The sequence below is a fragment of the Solea senegalensis genome, linkage group LG8 (genome assembly GCF_019176455.1).
Source record: "Solea senegalensis isolate Sse05_10M linkage group LG8, IFAPA_SoseM_1, whole genome shotgun sequence".
Lineage (NCBI taxonomy): Eukaryota > Metazoa > Chordata > Actinopteri > Pleuronectiformes > Soleidae > Solea > Solea senegalensis.
The window spans coordinates 24,567,362-24,584,695 of NC_058028.1; the positions used below are offsets into that span (position 1 = coordinate 24,567,362).

The 17,334-nt window shown below is 38.9% G+C and overlaps 1 non-coding gene across 1 annotated transcript; it reads left to right on the forward strand.

Annotated features, from left to right (window-relative positions):
* The first annotated feature begins 12,665 nt into the window (after nt 1-12,665).
* trnae-uuc lies at nt 12,666-12,737 on the forward strand. The gene has a single exon. It is a non-coding gene; the product is annotated as a tRNA-Glu (tRNA).
* Nucleotides 12,738-17,334: the final 4,597 nt, after the last annotated feature.

Sequence of the window (17,334 nt, forward strand, 5' to 3'; positions counted from 1 at the left end):
AAGCAGTGCCCCCAACCACAGACTGTTCACCCCACTCCCCTCCAGGAGGCGTTACAGGTCTAGACCAGCAGGTTCAGAGGAAGCTTCTTTCCTGCAGCTGTCCATTACACACGTTAAAATGACACTAAACTGTGTAACAGTAACAATGAGTAACACACCAAACCAACAATTACTAAAAACACTAGTCCTTTTAACAGAAGAAGAAAATCTCTGACGGAACCAGACTCAAAGATGTGCAGCCATCTGCCTCGACCGGTTGGGGTGAAAGGGAAAAATGGGAGACAGATGAGAGGTAGGGGACAGAAAGGGGGGAGAGAAAGGACAAGAAGGAGGTGAGGTAGAGAGAGAGAGAGAGACCAGGAGCAGATATACAACAACAGTATTGTTACTGTATTAGACAAGACAGTTGTGAGTCAGCGATGACGTCATTTATACAAGCATTGAATTGTTAAGAGTGGGTAAGTGTTACTGACATTTACTGGTGAGACTGCAGACTCATCCCTAGTTTTCATCATGGGTGCATCAGGGAACTATGGTGGCCTTGAGATACCAGAAAGAATGACAACATTTGTTCTCTTAAAGTGCTTAAAGCGCTCACTTTTACATTCAAACCATTATACGAGCATAGTTTATTTAATATCTGCCAATACACCCTCCTCGTGTTACAGACTGGTCCTTTAAACCTGGGGTGGGCAGGATGTTTTTAGCTTCATTGATAACCAATAACTTAATCAATCACCAATCCCAATGTCTACACTGCAATGCAACTTAAAAAAGTCTTGCATACATAGAGCATGTGTCTGTCTGTAAATATATACAGTATATATATATATATATATGTATATATATATGTATATATATATATATACATATTTATATATATATATGTAAATATGTATATATATATATATATATATATATATATATATATATATATATATATATATATATATATATATATATATATGTATATATATATACAGAGAGCCTCCATCCCAAAACTTTAGTATTTAACTATCATGCAGCTTTAATGAAACTTTGACCAGCACCAGAAAAACAATAGAAGGTTTAATACATTAAAAGATTATTGATGACATGAATGCTGTATTATCCTATTTTCACTAAGGTTATACACAGACACTATACACTGTATAAATATGTATAGCACAGTATACTGTACACTTTCTTTGGCTGAAATTTCATTGCCCAGCTTGCTCATTTACTCTTTTTACTATTAACTATTTTATTTTTGGCTCATTCACTTCAGGCTATCCAACTGCAATTCTCATTTAATGTCACAAATGCAGAAATGTAATATTTTCTGTTTCTCTTGCACACATGAGCACACTATAATCCTATCTTGAACCTGAAGATTCTGAAATAATGACCATTTCTGATTAAATCCAACACTTTTCAGAGGCTCATAGAGAAGCTACAGTATGTGAAGAGGCTTTCAGAGTGACATTTTCCAGATTTAGAGCTCCCGTGTTGAGCACAATTAAAGTTCATGTTCCTAAAAGAATTATGGCACCTGTTTTAAAGGAAAGCAGTTGCACTGCATGATGTGATGTAGGCTTACTTTGTGCACTGTGGTTTTTGCTCTCTCTGCACCACTGCTTCTCAGTGATTTGTGGAAAAATGAGAAAAGATGCTTGAGCAGCAGCCACGATACATCAAAAGTGACTGTTAGAGAAGAATGAAAGACTGATTTTGTCTCCTATTGCCAAGACAGCTGTCTTATAGGCGCACACAATGCAAAGGTTTTTGAATACAACATACTGCACAAGATCTAACAATTGAAACATGTCTGAATCTGGCTTTTTGGTTCAGCACAGCAGATGTAACTCAAATAATAAACGTGTTTTTCCCTCTCCTGTGACATGTTGTGGTCACTCTGCAAAAGGCTGCTCAACAATAAAGTCGTACAGTTTTGTTGCATAAAATGTGGCACTGTGTCATTTTTCTGGCAGTTGGGAGTAAAAATTGAAATATAAAACAAAATAAAAACGTTTGCATAAATTGATCTATCCATCAGGCTGTCTGCACAGAGTTCTGCTTGTTGTCTTGGCTGATAAGTGCAGTGCAGGGGGAGGAAGAGGGGGAATGAGTCTCGGTCTGGATCCCTCCTCATCGCAGGAATGCGTGCAGGTTCCTCTCCAAAAGTGCTGACGTCAGGAATGGCCTTGAATTAAAAACAGCCAGTTTATAATAGAGATGGGGAGACGAGGAGGACAGACTGTGTATACAGCTGATCTGCTTAAAGGATCATCTGAGGTATGTCCACAGCACAAACACAACTTTTACGGTTTGAGAACATTTAAGCACACCTATTATTCAACTCCTTGTGTGAGGAATCTGTCACCATGAGGGATTCTATGATACACTATTTGTAGACATGAGCAATGGCTTTAAATGTCAGGGTTTTAAATGAAGATTAGCAAAATGTAAGGAAACATATTTTGACACAGTTGTTCCATTAAAATACTTAATTAAAATAGGCTGTTTTTTTTTTGGTAAAATCCTCTTCATGTCCTAACCAACCAATAAATAAAATATTTTGGAAAAGAGAAAGAAAAAAAGGCCTCGATGTCTGTAGCCGTTGCCATACTGTAATTAAAAATCATTTATTTCAGACCTGTCACTAAGAAACCATTCAATCAAATCAAATCTGTTAACATCTGTCCTGAATGATCATCTCATCCTCTCGTCCATCTTGATCATAAATCAAGTGATTCAAACAAGGTGCATGCATTGAGCAATAAGCCGGGTTGAAAATGCAAGCTATGCAAGCTACAGCACTATTGTTCTTTTATTGGTGTTTTTTTTTCTTTTTCCGGGGTTAGATTTGTTTATAATATCTTGAAAAAAAAGTAATCATTCATTTATATTTTATTTTATTTTATTTTATTTTATTTTATTTTTATTTTTATTTTTATTTTTATTTTTATTTTTATTTTTATTTATTTTTATTCTATTTTTATTCTATTCTCATCTCTTAACTGAGCTGTTGTGAATGTGTGTTTCCCCCTGGGGGAAGAATAAAGTCATTCAATCTTCAATCTTTATTGCCTACTGCTTTATCCTCCACATGAGGGTCGTGTGTGGCGTGGGTGCCAATCCCAGCTGACATAGGGCAAAAGGCAGGGCTCACCCCGGACAGGTTGCCAATCCATTAAAGGGCCACACAACAAATGAACTCACACGAGTGTCCAATGAACCTCTGCATGTGTTTGGACTATGGGAGAACCTGGAGAACCTGGAGAACCAGGAGAAAACCGTCATGCAACATGCAAACTTCATGCAGAAAGGCCCTTGTTTTTGCTGCAAAGGTGACAGTGCTAAACACTACACCAACTACATGTCCAAAAGTAATCATATTTGTGTAAAATGTCATAACATAGGCTACTATAGCTGGTGTAAGGACAAAGTTGCTTGAACCATGTCCTGCTCATGCTGCTGAAAACAGAAGAAATCATATTGCAATGGTAGGTACAAACAAATCTATGTACTTGCACTCAGTTTTTAACTAAGATCAGACGCATGCACATGAATGTGACCACAAACCTCTGAATATGGTTCTGGTGTTTGGGTTCAGACCTTTACTTAGCACTGTCCACTTGTGATCAGCTCATGTAAGTCCAGGTCTGAACGGGGTCTTACTGACCTGCCCATCTGTGTGCACACTGCCCATGCTTTCACAGTGTGTGACTGGAGTCTTCACATGAAGCTGGAAAGGCTTCCACTGCTGAAGCAGAGACAATAGACAGATGTTAGCGAGTGAGTCAAAGACAATGGCAGAGAATGTGCATCCAGAGTTGACAAATGACTTCCAGTATTTTGTGTGTGGAGCTTTGGCGGACAGTAGGGGGTGGTATGTGCTGTTGCATTTTTCTCAAATTGTGGCCTGCAATTACTAACTTTTCCACACTGTCAAACCCAAGCTGTGTCATGTAGTGGCCTTTCCCTTAATCCCTTAAAACCTATAGCAAAAACTGCATTTCATTAGGAAGTTTGAAGACATCCAATGATAATTTGATTCCATTAATGTGTGTATATAAATGTATATATTTATATATATATATATATATATACTATGGCATGCCGTTCAGGACATTAATCTTTGAATATATTGAATGAAACTTTGAATATATATTTATATATATATATATATTAGGTTATCTTACAATAAATACTGATATTGGGGGATGTAGGTTGTCTTAAATAACCAGATTTCATAAAAAACTATTAATATTTTTTCAATGTTTTGAATAACATGTTTTCTGCTTTTGGCCATGGTCGGCATGGTGTAAATTACTAAGTAAAACATTGCATTTCCATTACAACAGTTTGAAGAATAACAGCTCATGCAGCTCACACTGTAGTAGTCTACGTGATATGCAAATATACACGTATATCTTTGAAAAAACTTGCACTCAAGCCATTTGTTTTTGATTTTTTTTTCATATAAAAGATAATACAATCCATCATGTGCAGCGTGCACAGGTAGTTTAACCAAACAAACATAAGATAAGCAGAATATGTGATGTATCTGAATTCTGTCTGTACTCAGTCTTTACTCATTGACTTATCTGTGACTTGGCCTTCTTTTCCTCCCTTATGTCATATCAGCACTTTTGTAAACTTGCGCGCCTTAACAATACCCACACCTGTAGTAAGGTGAGGAGACATGTTGGGACTTGTGTTTGACAGTTTCCACTGGCACACGCTTGATTCATAGTGACAGCCTGACTCTTTCAGTAGCTAATAGGAAAAACACCATCAGCTGATTCATCAATAATGATTGTGGGCGAGACTGTTCCAAGTTATTCTTTTTTAAGAAAAACTCCTCCTACTCATACATCACCAGCTCCAATGCAATCACTGCTACTGCCTACACTAAACAAATGACCATCACGATACAAACAAAGACAGATGGACAGAGGTGCACTTCAGACATAGATGCATGGAGCAGGAACAAGTTGAAATTGGGCTAAAAGCCTTTATTCAAAAAAGGCTTCTTACAGGGCAATAAAACACCCACTGGTTTTCATTTTGAAGGTCCTCTAGTAGTAAAATGGTAAAAGTCTTATTTTTGGCTTTCCAAACATCTGGCTCTGTTGAGGTACCAAATGTTCTTCTGTCAGGAGCTGTTCCCTCCTGTGACACATCATAGGATGTTTTATGATGATCTTGCTCAAAGAGAAGAGAATGAGAATCCACAGTTGACAATGCTAGCAACTCCTCCAACACCGTAGCATACAAGCTTGTTCATCTCCATCAGTGACAGCTTTTGCATAATTAAAGGTTACAGCCATTGAGTCAGCACCCTCCACCTGCTTTGCCACTAATGATCAGTGTTGGGAACGTTACTTTAAAGAAGTAATTAGTTATAGTTACTCACTACTTGTTCCAAAAAGTTACTGAGTTAGTAAATGAATTACTATATAATAAAAGTAACTATTTGGATTTTTTTGTGCAGTTTTCACAAGTCAGTTGAAATGAGTAGAACAGACAGATGTTTGGACATAACTTTCTATATTTATTGCACGTCGACAGACGGCAAGATGTTTATCCTGCACTTCAAGTGTTATCTTTGTAAGAAACGTAAAAAGTTACACCATATAAAGTGCATTTAACTCTAGCAAATGAAATCAAACTCTCTCAACCTGAGACAACAAAAGTAAACTTTTAAACAACAAAAAAGTGTGTTTAGCTCTGTCGTCTTATTCTTAATGAAATAAATCAAACTCTCAATAATCAGTGTTTTTGGCAACTAACTTTGTAGATGCGTGTGCCATTGTGAGACGCTTCATTAAATTAGAATTGCTTACAACGGAGTTTTTGCTCCGGGACATAATGTACACATTACATGTACACATTACATGTACACATTACATGTACGTTCTTGCCTTTGATCACAATGAACATGAAGAAGTGATTTTATCGCCACAAACATCCTGACTCGCCCTCTCTGCTGCTTCATCGATTCTCTGTTTAGCTGTTGTGTGTGTGGCGCTGGAATGCTGGAATGCGTGAAACGTGACTCTGCCTTGGTCAATCATAATCGTTTACTTCGTTATTAACCCGCCTCCTCACTAGCTGTGAGCCAGGGGTGCGTTGGGATTACACAATAATTATTCAATCAATGCATAGTAACGCACCGCGTTTTACGTCCAGTAACGTTAACGGCGCTGTAACGACGGGAAAAGTAATTAGTTAGATTACCGCGTTACTGAAAAAATAACGCCGTTCTTTTAAATTCCAAACACTGCTAATGATGTAGAGCTGGGTGCTTCTTTAAGTTCCTGGCAGTTGACAGGCGCCTGTTACCCAGATACTCGGGCTGTGATCTATTTTTGTTTTTGATAGCCAAATCTTGCCAGCTGAGCTACGGTACACACAGTGAGGACGTTTTCATGCACACAGTATTAATACACACAGTTATTGACTGGGGTATGGAAGTATTCCGGTAACACTGTCATTCATGTAAACTTTTCCCGAATACAGCCGCTGGGTTATGCCAGTATTCGGACAGTTTTGGTGTGTATGAGTGTGTGTGTGTGTGTGTGTATTTTTACATTGAATTAGGTCTTATATATTGGTGTTTATACTGTCATTTTTACGGTAAGAGTATCACATATAAAGATTGACTGATGGATATTCACACATGTATGCACCTCACCCATCTGTGCATGTGTGTGAGCTTGTGGCTACCTCTCCTGCATACGGAAGTTTTTCCGTCCATTGACCATCATCAAATGTCATCATCATAACTTGCATTGGCCAAAGCAATGCCACGGGAGGGACGTCATTAAGAAGCACTTGTCTTCCAGCATGGAAGACGCAAAGTAGGACAATTGCTTGCAACCGCATTTGTGTTTTTTTTTTTAAATCACTAAAAGCAGGACACACAGAGAGGATAGAAACAGCTGCACCTTCACTGAAACATCATGTAAATGTTAGTGGTAATTCGGGTCAAAAAGGTTTACAATTTAAAGAGGAATTTTAGTATATTTGAGAAGCCGTGCCATCTGAAAATAGGGCTCTTCCAAATGTCATGGTGTAATACGAACACTGACTAAAACATGCAAAACTGTGGACGTTCCATCTGTAGCTAGCAGTGAGTGCTGCAGTCTGACAGTAACCATGAATGGGTGTGACCCTCTTGTTTTGTCAATTTTGTCAAATCTTGCATCATTTATCCAGGTGAGTAAACCAACACACACAATCCAGGGACCACAGTGAACACAAAGGAGTGGTCCAAGCAAACTTTGGCTCATGCGGAGAGAAAAAAGAGTGACTTTTGCACGACAAATGAATTGATGTTGCCAGGTCCAAACCTTATGAAATACAGTCATGGTGGGCCTATATGTTTTCATTCATAACATCCAAGCTCGCGCACAAGAGGATAGAAAAGGGAGAGGGTTAATGATGCCTGCTAGTGAAAAGAGAAATGTGTCGTGTACTGAGACTGAATCAACATTTGAACTTCTTCAATCAAGAGAGCAGACAGCTAATGGCTGCCCCCACTGTGCCGACTCCTCACACCTTACATAAGTCAGGGCCTGAAGACACATCTGGAAATCCACACCAGGCCTCAGTGCACCCGGAGCAAGAAGGTTTCTCAAATGGACCACACGTTGTACATTAGTTTGGTTTGGATATATTCTTTTTCACTCTTCCTGGCTCCACATCATATGCCCACTTCTTTCCACATTTTATTTCTCTCCTGGACTAACTCTCTCTCCGCTCTGTAGCATCGGATAACAAAAACCTGGTTTTTACATTACCTCAGGTGCTCCACTCACTAAGCAATGTTTTGCAAATATTATACATCACCTGTTTTTTTTTTAGGTTTTGTAATATTAGTAGTTGCAAAGATATCCTCAATATCCAATAAAGAGTGAATACAAGTTCAGATAAAGCTCTGAGTGAATGTTAAAAGCATAACAGCATCAGGTTTTAGGACGTTTTTTGTTGTTGTTTAGAAAGAGTCTTTATATTTTGAGGTTTTGAAGGAGATTTTAAAGGAGTTAAAAGTTTAGAACATCTGAAATGCATCTGTCATGGCTTTGGCTAAAGATGTGATCTCACTTATCATGACGCCTGTATTGTCTTGAGATTGTTGTGTTTCAGTTGAATTTGGTTTGTTTTGATTTCATGGCTTTTTAATACTTTTGCACTTTTGGTGGTTTATGTTACTTCCTGTTTCACTTTGTCTGCTCTTGTATCTTCTTTTGTAACCGTCTCAGCTTGTAAAGGGAAAATAAAGTACATTTTTCAGACAGCATACATTTAAAATGTCAGTCAACCAAAGGAAACCAAAATTATTAACACAGGGTCTGACGACTGAACTATAAAACCAAAAGACATAAAGCAGCATCCTTGTTCTTCGTGAAAAACAAACGTAAAATGAAATGTGTCCGTTTTTTCACCAGTGACAAATCACAAAGTTAAAACGACTGTCTCCTCCAGTCACCTGTGTTTAATTAGCACTACCTTCAGGTGAATTCATTCTCCCAGTGCTCTGCTCGTACATCTGCTCATTTTTCATTTCAAAGCAAAGATGCTGATAGGCCAGTGGTTGTTGGTTCCAAATAAACTAGTCTAAATCTTATAGAAACTGTGGATCTCCTGGGATTTTCACACACAGTCATCTCTAAAGTCCACAGAGGACGGTCAAAAAAAGACAAAGCATCCAGTAACTCTCATTACAACCATGACATGCAGAGGAGCGTCCATGAAAACAGACCATAAGGCAGGTGTGCTGCAGCAGAAGGTGGCACTCCTGCCACTTTGGTACCCTGGTGCTGTAGATCTACTTATTTATGGCTTTATCTTTTTTGAAGGCAAACCCTGGCAGCTCTGCAGCAAACCTGCTCCATGTATGAACGACACATGTGTGCGTGATGACATGCCGCACACGTGTCCACTGTAGCTCAGGTGTTACATAAATGAACGTATATCTTTTGACAAGTACCGACTTTGTTGCCCCCCCGGTGGTATTAACGGTAGAGGTCCTGCGTCAGAGAGTAACACGTACACTGAACTCAGGTTCACTGGGACCTTGTGATCTGCTCACTTCTCCAGTGGCACTTCAGTTCTTTTCCATTGAAAAGAAACAGATCACTGTTGGCTTTGTGTCAGGCACCACTGAAACACTGGAACACTGGGTGGCCTGACTGATTAATGCACCCACTATTCATGCTACTGTCTGACCTCATGGCACTTTGTGTGCATATATGTGTGTGTGGGGAGTTGTAATTCAATTCAAGGAGACTGACGCTGTGAAAGCTGGGTCGATATGTACCCATCACTGTGGAAAAGCTTTAAGATGTGTGAGTTAAAGCACTAGCTACAGTACCTCTCTGTCTCCCTCCCTCTATTTTACACACACAGCCAACACAATACACGCAACCTGTCACTCTTGCACATTCCTACGCTTCTTATATATTAATTGTGCGTATGTGTCTGCTGATGTCTAGCCACACCACGTGCTGACCTTTGATCCCCGACAGCATCTTGGCCTGTCTGTGAACTGAGGACAGCTTCTGTCTGTGAGCTGGAACTGCACCTGTTACTGTACAGAATGATCCAAACCAGAGGAGTCATGGGGTGAATATAAACATTTGCTTCTGCTTTTAATCCCCTAATTAGTCAAAACGGTGTGTGTATGAGAGCTGGATGCTCCAGTCTGACACACACAAGAATTTCATTTGATTTGGGATGAGCAAAGTGTTGTAACACTCGAGGGAGAAAATATGCTGTCAGTGTAGTGCAATCAGAGTCTAGACTGTGATGAGATCACACCAGTTGCATTCTGACCCATGAGTTCTTAGTAGTAATTTCTACATCATTACATAAGATTCATTTGCCCAGCCACACACATGTCCAAACCTGCCACTCAAATACACTTCTGAAGTTTCTCGGCTCTATCTTGCCCAATTTCACAACTTCAAAATGACAACTTTGCTAAATTAAAGCTGCATTGAGTGATTTTTGTTGTTGATGATTATTTATATTCTGCCTCTCTTCGATTTCATGAGCAGAAATCCTTCATTTGAAAACAGTTGCTCTGTCAAGCAATACTATCAGACATGACAGAGGGAGCGTCTGTGGGTATACAGCAGCACTGCAGGGGTAAGTATTTGTCCTGTCAAACTGCAGGACAAGCATGTTTTTTCGAGCATTAGAAAACACTGAAACTGAAACGTTCTACATTTATTTGTGTTCTAATGTCATACACAACCTGTTGGCAGTCTTCTAGCTTTGTTTGGTTGTGCCTGAGAAATAGAGAGTCACGTGGAGCTGATAGGCTTCATCAACATTGTGTGAACTCCTTCGACAATGGTTAGAACGTAAGAACATTTGTTCATATAAAAAGCTGAAAAATATACATTTTTACATATACAAAACATTTTTTCAAATGTGAAAAAAAATCTAATGGGTCTCTTCGCTGCAACATTTTGATGAAAGACTATGTTCCAAACACTGACCCAGACTTTTGGTCATGTAGTCAACTCGACTTTCTCCGAGTTAAGTTCCTCACTTATGAAACACCATCCCATAACTCACGTGATTATAAGTAACACACCAGACGAGACGTGTCAGATTATTTTAGCATGCCTCATGTTGCACAATATTGCATAAACAAAAGCATTTCAGTGTGTGATCGCGTGCCAACGGAGAACATGCCAGAAGAATCATTACATAGACCACATCATCAAAGCAAATAGTTTCTCAGTTATAGAGACGTCTGTTACGTTAGAAACATGTGAAAATAATCAATGTGTTATTTTTACCTTATCATTTCTCTGCCTAATTTGTCATACTTTCAAGACTGAAGGATAGTTTGTGACACATATGGTGAAGACATTTTAAAATTGGTGTTCAGGACACCGTCTGAGAACGCTTGTATGGGTTAGAGACACCAGTGAACTGTGTTGTTCTGTCACATGGAATCTGAATAATAGTAAACATGGTTGTTTGCTTCTTCGGCTGAAGTGACCAGCTGAAGAAAAATGTGATTAGTCATTTGTATATTATGCCAATTCATTGTTTTGCACTTTTCTCATTTACCCAGGATTTTTGAAAAACCTTGGTGCGTTTCCACTGAAATTACCCTGGGAAAAACTTTCACTCGACCGCAAACTTTCACCTAAACAAGCACCTTCTCGCAACTAGGGACTTTTCAGATTACCAGGAACTCTAGAGAGGCGGGGCTGTGTGTTGAAGAACGCTGATTGGTGGAGCACCTTTTGTAGATGTTTCAGCGTTACACCTGCAACCCACAAGACCTTTTAAAAGAAGAAAGAAGAAGTTATTCATTAAGATATCAGTCATTTCAGACAAAAGGACGTATAATGGGATCCAGGCTCTTTTGACCAGGTTTGCTGAGGAGTAGGTGGAGGAGTGTCGTTTTTCCGAAACTTTGAGGTGCGATGGAAACACAAACCACACAGATTACCGGTAGTTATTTACTCCAAGTAAACAAAATGGCAACTCATGGAATTGTGACAACACGTCATTTTTTTTTTTTTTATCTCCAACCTTTAGCTAGACAATATGCAAACACTCCACCTCCATCACTCACAACATTTGTATTATATAGTTTTGAAAATTGTTGCATTGATTATTGAATTTATTGGACATTGTTTACTATGATGGCATCTTCTGTGTACCAATTGTCAATTAAATATGTAGAAAAAAGTACATTATAAAGATCTTTGATGTATGGTCAGTCAAATAGTGTCCTAGTGTCATGATCCTAAACCTTGACCTCTGTTTTTTTCTTTCTTTGCGTGAAGGATCATTGCCAGAGCAGACCCTGCTGAAGGACTGTTGCGATGTGTAGAATTCTTCGTAAAATGCTTCGTACAGTTAATATAGAAGGATGCATTTTGTGTATAATCAGCACAGGAGCCAGTTTAAATCTTTTCACTTTCCATTGTTATGTCTTACACAGGTTACTAGGCAACTGACTGATTCCAACCAATCACCCATCCATCCATTGTTTACCGCTTTATCCTCTGTATGAGGGTCTCCAGCTGACATAGGGCAAAAGGTGGGATACACCCTGGACACGTCACCGTCCATCGCAGGCCCAACATTCGAAGACCATGCATTCACTCACATATTCACACCTATTTGCATTTGTGTACAATTGACTTCTGCATGTTTTTGGACATGTGGGAGGAAACCTGGAGAAAATCTGGAGAAAACCCACACACAAATAGGGAGAACATGCAAACTGGGAAGCTGACATAAATACTCAGCTAAAAAGGTAACTGTAATGGCACAATGTGCATGACCTCACTCTTCTAACAAGGTAGCATTTCAAGAGCAGTTTGTCAAGTACTCAAGTTTCTGTATGCAGTAGCTCAACTACATCATGTAATTGTTATGAATAATGTTATTATTATGGTTTGTGGTTGATTTCACTTCCTGTACTTACTGTCCCTGTCTCAGTAAACAAGCACTAGCAGGAAATAGATTTATTAAAAAATTTAGTTAGTATTAGGCATTTTCTAGTTGAACTATAAAATCTAACTTAAGCTGGTGACCAGTTAGTACAATGTTCTACCATCCATTTACGTTAAAAACCAAATTCTTGAATCTCGCAGAGAATGAATTCGGTCTCATCGTCAGTATAAAAAACCATCGTGTCCCATATGGTCTAGCGGTTAGGATTCCTGGTTTTCACCCAGGTGGCCTGGGTTCAACTCCCGGTATGGGAACTGTGTTTTGTGCAGCCCTTGAAGGTTTCCCCTGTGCAAGGCACCCAATGCCCCACTGCTCTCCGGGTGCAGGTAAGTGCTGAGCACAAGCCGTGTGTGTTCACTACTGTTGTGTATTAAGGATGAGTTAAATTCGCCATCACAAATTGTTGTGAGTGTAAAATAACTAAACTTAATTCAACTTTGACCAAGTCAGTTTTTCACAGTGACACACTACCCTGTTCAGTTTCTGCATAATCAGAATACCGTGTGTCTCTTTAGGAAGAATCCTTGACTTGTGATTGATTTAAACATGTGATTTTGCTTCTCATGACTCACTGACCAGCAGTTCAGTTTGGATCTGTCCTTCCTTTTATGGTAGCTGCCCGTGGTAATAGTGTAAATATTGAAAGGTGTATAATGATGTAGCTCTTCAGTCTCTCCCCAAATGACCGATCAAGGAAAACAATGATAGTGGGAGATTCATATGAGTCATCCTCCTTGAGCCAAAGTGATATGAATATTAGTGCAGGCAGGCCCTGAATAAACATTTATATTACCCCACTCAGCAAACTACATCAAGCAGACTCTGAGGAATTCAAAGTATTTCTCTCGAGTGTGACGAAACACTGTAGTTTCCAAAAAAAAAAAAAGCAAGTGGCTGAGGCTCAGAGACATACCAAAGATTTACTAGATGGAATTTAATTTTACGAGAATCATCCATATATGTGCATGATACGCACACAGAGAATCCTCCTCCTCCTCTGTCTGAGACAGAAACCTCTGTCCGCTGGAAAGTTCCACGCTCCAGAACCTGTACCACGGCCATGTCCTGTGATAAGAAAGGTGTTCATCATTATGTTGACAGAAAATATACATGAGATATACATCTTCACTTGTTCTCGATGTGTTTTCATGTAAGATTTAAACAGATGAAACTTTCGGAGCCAGGAGGCTGAAGGACTGTTTGTCCTCAACATCAGCTCATTCTTATGTAACAGGACGACACCAGCAGCAGAATCACTTACAACTACAGCATGTCAACAGTCCAGTGTTCAAATTACACTTGTTAATAAAGGTGACGTGAGTATTTTTGATTGATGTCCATCAAATTCATATCTATATTTCAGTGGGAAAAGAAATAAACAGCAGTATGTTTGGTAAAAGCTGCCATCACTCATGTAAAGATACTTTGTTTTTTTTTGCATTCAGATTTTTAATTTAATTGATTTCATGTAAATAGTGGATCAACATCGATGAGAGAGATGTCACTCAAAAAAAATGCAGAAAATGGAAAAATGTCAACTGCTGGTTTCTAAACCTCAAAATGACAGATGTCAAATGAAAATGATAAGAGACACTTGCGTTTCTTCAGGGGTTCAAAGAAAAAGAGAAAATACTCTGTAATGTTATGACTGATGCTCTGAGCGGCCATTTTATTAATGTTGTTTAAAAGAATTAGTATATATTGCGAAAGAATGTTAGCTTTGGGATGTGCAGCTGTTTCTGAAAGGTTAAGAGCCTGACTGTGAACACTGCGTATATTATCTGTCAGACCTCTGAGTTACTGTAATCTAACAAAGGCAATAAAACCCAGAAAGAATGTTTAAAAGGGATTGTTCACTTTCTTGCCAGGAGTAAGATGAAAAGTAGAAAGTAGGCTACTACTCATGCCTGTCTTTTATTTTAAGCCATGGTTGGTTAGCTTAGCTCAGCATAATATAATATAATATAATATTATATATATGTATATATATATATATGTATATATATATACATATATATATATATATATATATATATATATATACATATATATACAAAAAGCTGTAATGTGATTATTTCTTAAAAAAACAAACAAAAAAAAACACTTCCTTATTCTGCTTTATTTGTTACTTCTGGATTTACTCTATAATAGTGAATGTTTGCTGCTGTAAGCAGTTGTAAGAAGATGAAATAGAATCTGCAAAGAATGACCAAGCTGGCAAGGGGGAAAATTGACATAAAATTTAAAGCCTGTAAAAATCGATATTGTTTTTGAAGACATTATTCAGCTCCAGAAGCACGTTCTTGAGCAGCTTTGGTGCTGGAGTGTAACCAAAGCCCAACCAATGTAGATGAGTATCTAGTAATGTTGTTTATTGAACCAGCTCCAAATGTTTATACTGTGTATGTAGCATTTAACGTTTGTCAGAGTCCAGCACACCTTGCCCTTTCACCACTAATCTTCTGGCTCCTGCTCATTCAAAGTGGAGGAGAATAGAGAGCAGAGATGCTGCAACTGGAGTCGTCACTCCACATCACATCAGCTTATTTACTGGAAGACACACTATCACACTCCAAACGACTATGAACGACAACTAAAAGCATACATGCCACCTCTATGTATGCACAGATGTAGACACCCCCGTGGTGCACCCTCACCCCATTCGGTGGCACAGACCTGTGAAGGGCATGCTTATGGTCATAGTTGGCTGGGACATTGCTTATGTAGCTTAAGTGATGTGATGTTCCCCATATCCACAGCTGTTAGGTGCACTTACTCTGACAGAATACACCAACAAACTCCGCTCTACTAAATGGCAGGACATGATGAAGCTCTGCGTCCGTCAATCCTGCAAATATTTCACAATAAAGCTTTGTGAATTGATTCAGGAAATTGAAATGCTAGAGTGCTTTTACTTTGAAATGGGTCACAGGTCTTGTGCTTGTAACTTATGCGGCAGATATAGACACTGAAGCTGCACTGAGAGGTCATTCTCTCAGGTCTATTCTTGCTGAAAAACTCCTACAGAGTGGCCACACAGATCTGGTTCTCAGATGCATCTCACATAGCCCGCTCTAATCAGTTAAAACCTGCGCCTTCATGAAAAGCAATTTGTTCAGAGACTCATCCAGTGTGGCTCTGGTCTAATGTAAACACTGTTTTTAAGGGTGCCTCCTTTCATCTCTGGGGCCTCAGGCAGTTGCCCGCCTTGCCCTGTTGCAGTGCCATTGGCAGCAAATACAAGAGCAGAGTGCAGAGACAATGACTGGCAGATACGTTTCCAATAAAAGAGCTCGGGCTGATAAATCAGCCTGACCTGAGCACAGTCTGTTCTTTGTTGACAGTGGAGCCTAACAACATCAGCAGCAGCAGCAGCAGCAGCAGCAGAAGTGTGTGATCAGACCAGCCCAGTGATAAATCATGACTCAGCAGGGCAGCATGATAAGTAAAAGCTGTTTGGACAAGTCTACATGACAGAGTGATGAGAGAAAAGGTCTGCTCAGTGTATGATGTAATGCATGTGTGTGTGTGTGTGTGTGTGTGTTCACTGTATGCTCATGCAGCTCTTTGTTGCCCTCACACCATTGTGGAGTCGTGCTTATTATTATTACAACTCACTTTCAACACACTGTCATTGCTGTGTCGGTGTTCGAGTACTGTCTGGTTTGACTTGTCTCTTACTGTCCTCTAGTGGACACAAAGTAGAATAGACGTGATTCAGCTGCAATGCCCAAGTAGGTCCACTAGAGGTCAGCATACAGACAACACTTGATAACGGATGCACAAGTCACCAGTCTAGTGAGGATTGTGGCTTTAACCATAAAACACAATATTTATAGAAGTATTTGATATCCTCATTTGCTCTCCGACGTGATTGTACAAGAAAGCCAACCACGCCCCCTGTCATGTACCTGATGTACCTATAAAAGGCCAATACAAGTAATTGTTCTAATTATTGTCCTCTTCTTAATTAATACTCTGTAAAGGAACAGTGGAACTAATATAATATAGTAAAATAATATAATAATGATTGAGTAAAAGGTTGTTTCCACCTCAAAATGCTCCTTGCATGTGTGACAGGGAATGTGAATCAGTGAATGGCATACCTGCAGTGTTAAGTGCTTTGACTAGGAAAACCTCATATAACCTTACATTTGTTTTTACCATTTGTTTCTGTCTCAAAATGACAGTTTGGAGATAATACATCTTCTCTTTTACCAGTTAGAAAGGACCCAAACATGACATTTTTCATTTGCCAAAAAATGACTGCAGCTCTTACTTATTAGACTGACAGCTTATTTCTTCATGAAATGACTGACTGTGGTATATCTGACAGATTATAATCCCCCTCAGTTTGTTTTACCTGATTAATACTCTGTAAAGCCCCAACATAACTAATAAAATACAGTTTCTCATTTGCCAATAAGTTGTTTTACACATTAAAATGACCAACTGTATTCACATGTGAGTGTCAACACAATGTTTTGATTCCATTCACGTGTGTTATATTTTAATAGATTAATGCAGCTTGTTGAAATACCTGCAAAGGGCAAAAACAACAAATACAATACAGTTCTCCAACGTCCAAAAGGTGATTACAGCTCATATGCTCCCTCTATTTCAAAATTACTCAATTTCATTCTTAAGCATTATAAAGAGTTTCTCATTTATTTGTAGAAATAGCCGCAAATGACCACTGCGTTCAATAAAATCCATTTCACATGCCAAAGATGGTCCTACCTTGTGACTGAAATGTTTGTTTTCTGCCATTCAAATGACTTCAATTAATTCAAGCAGATCACAGCTGACCCATTTATCTTTATCTGTTGAAATATGTGTATACGTCCAATT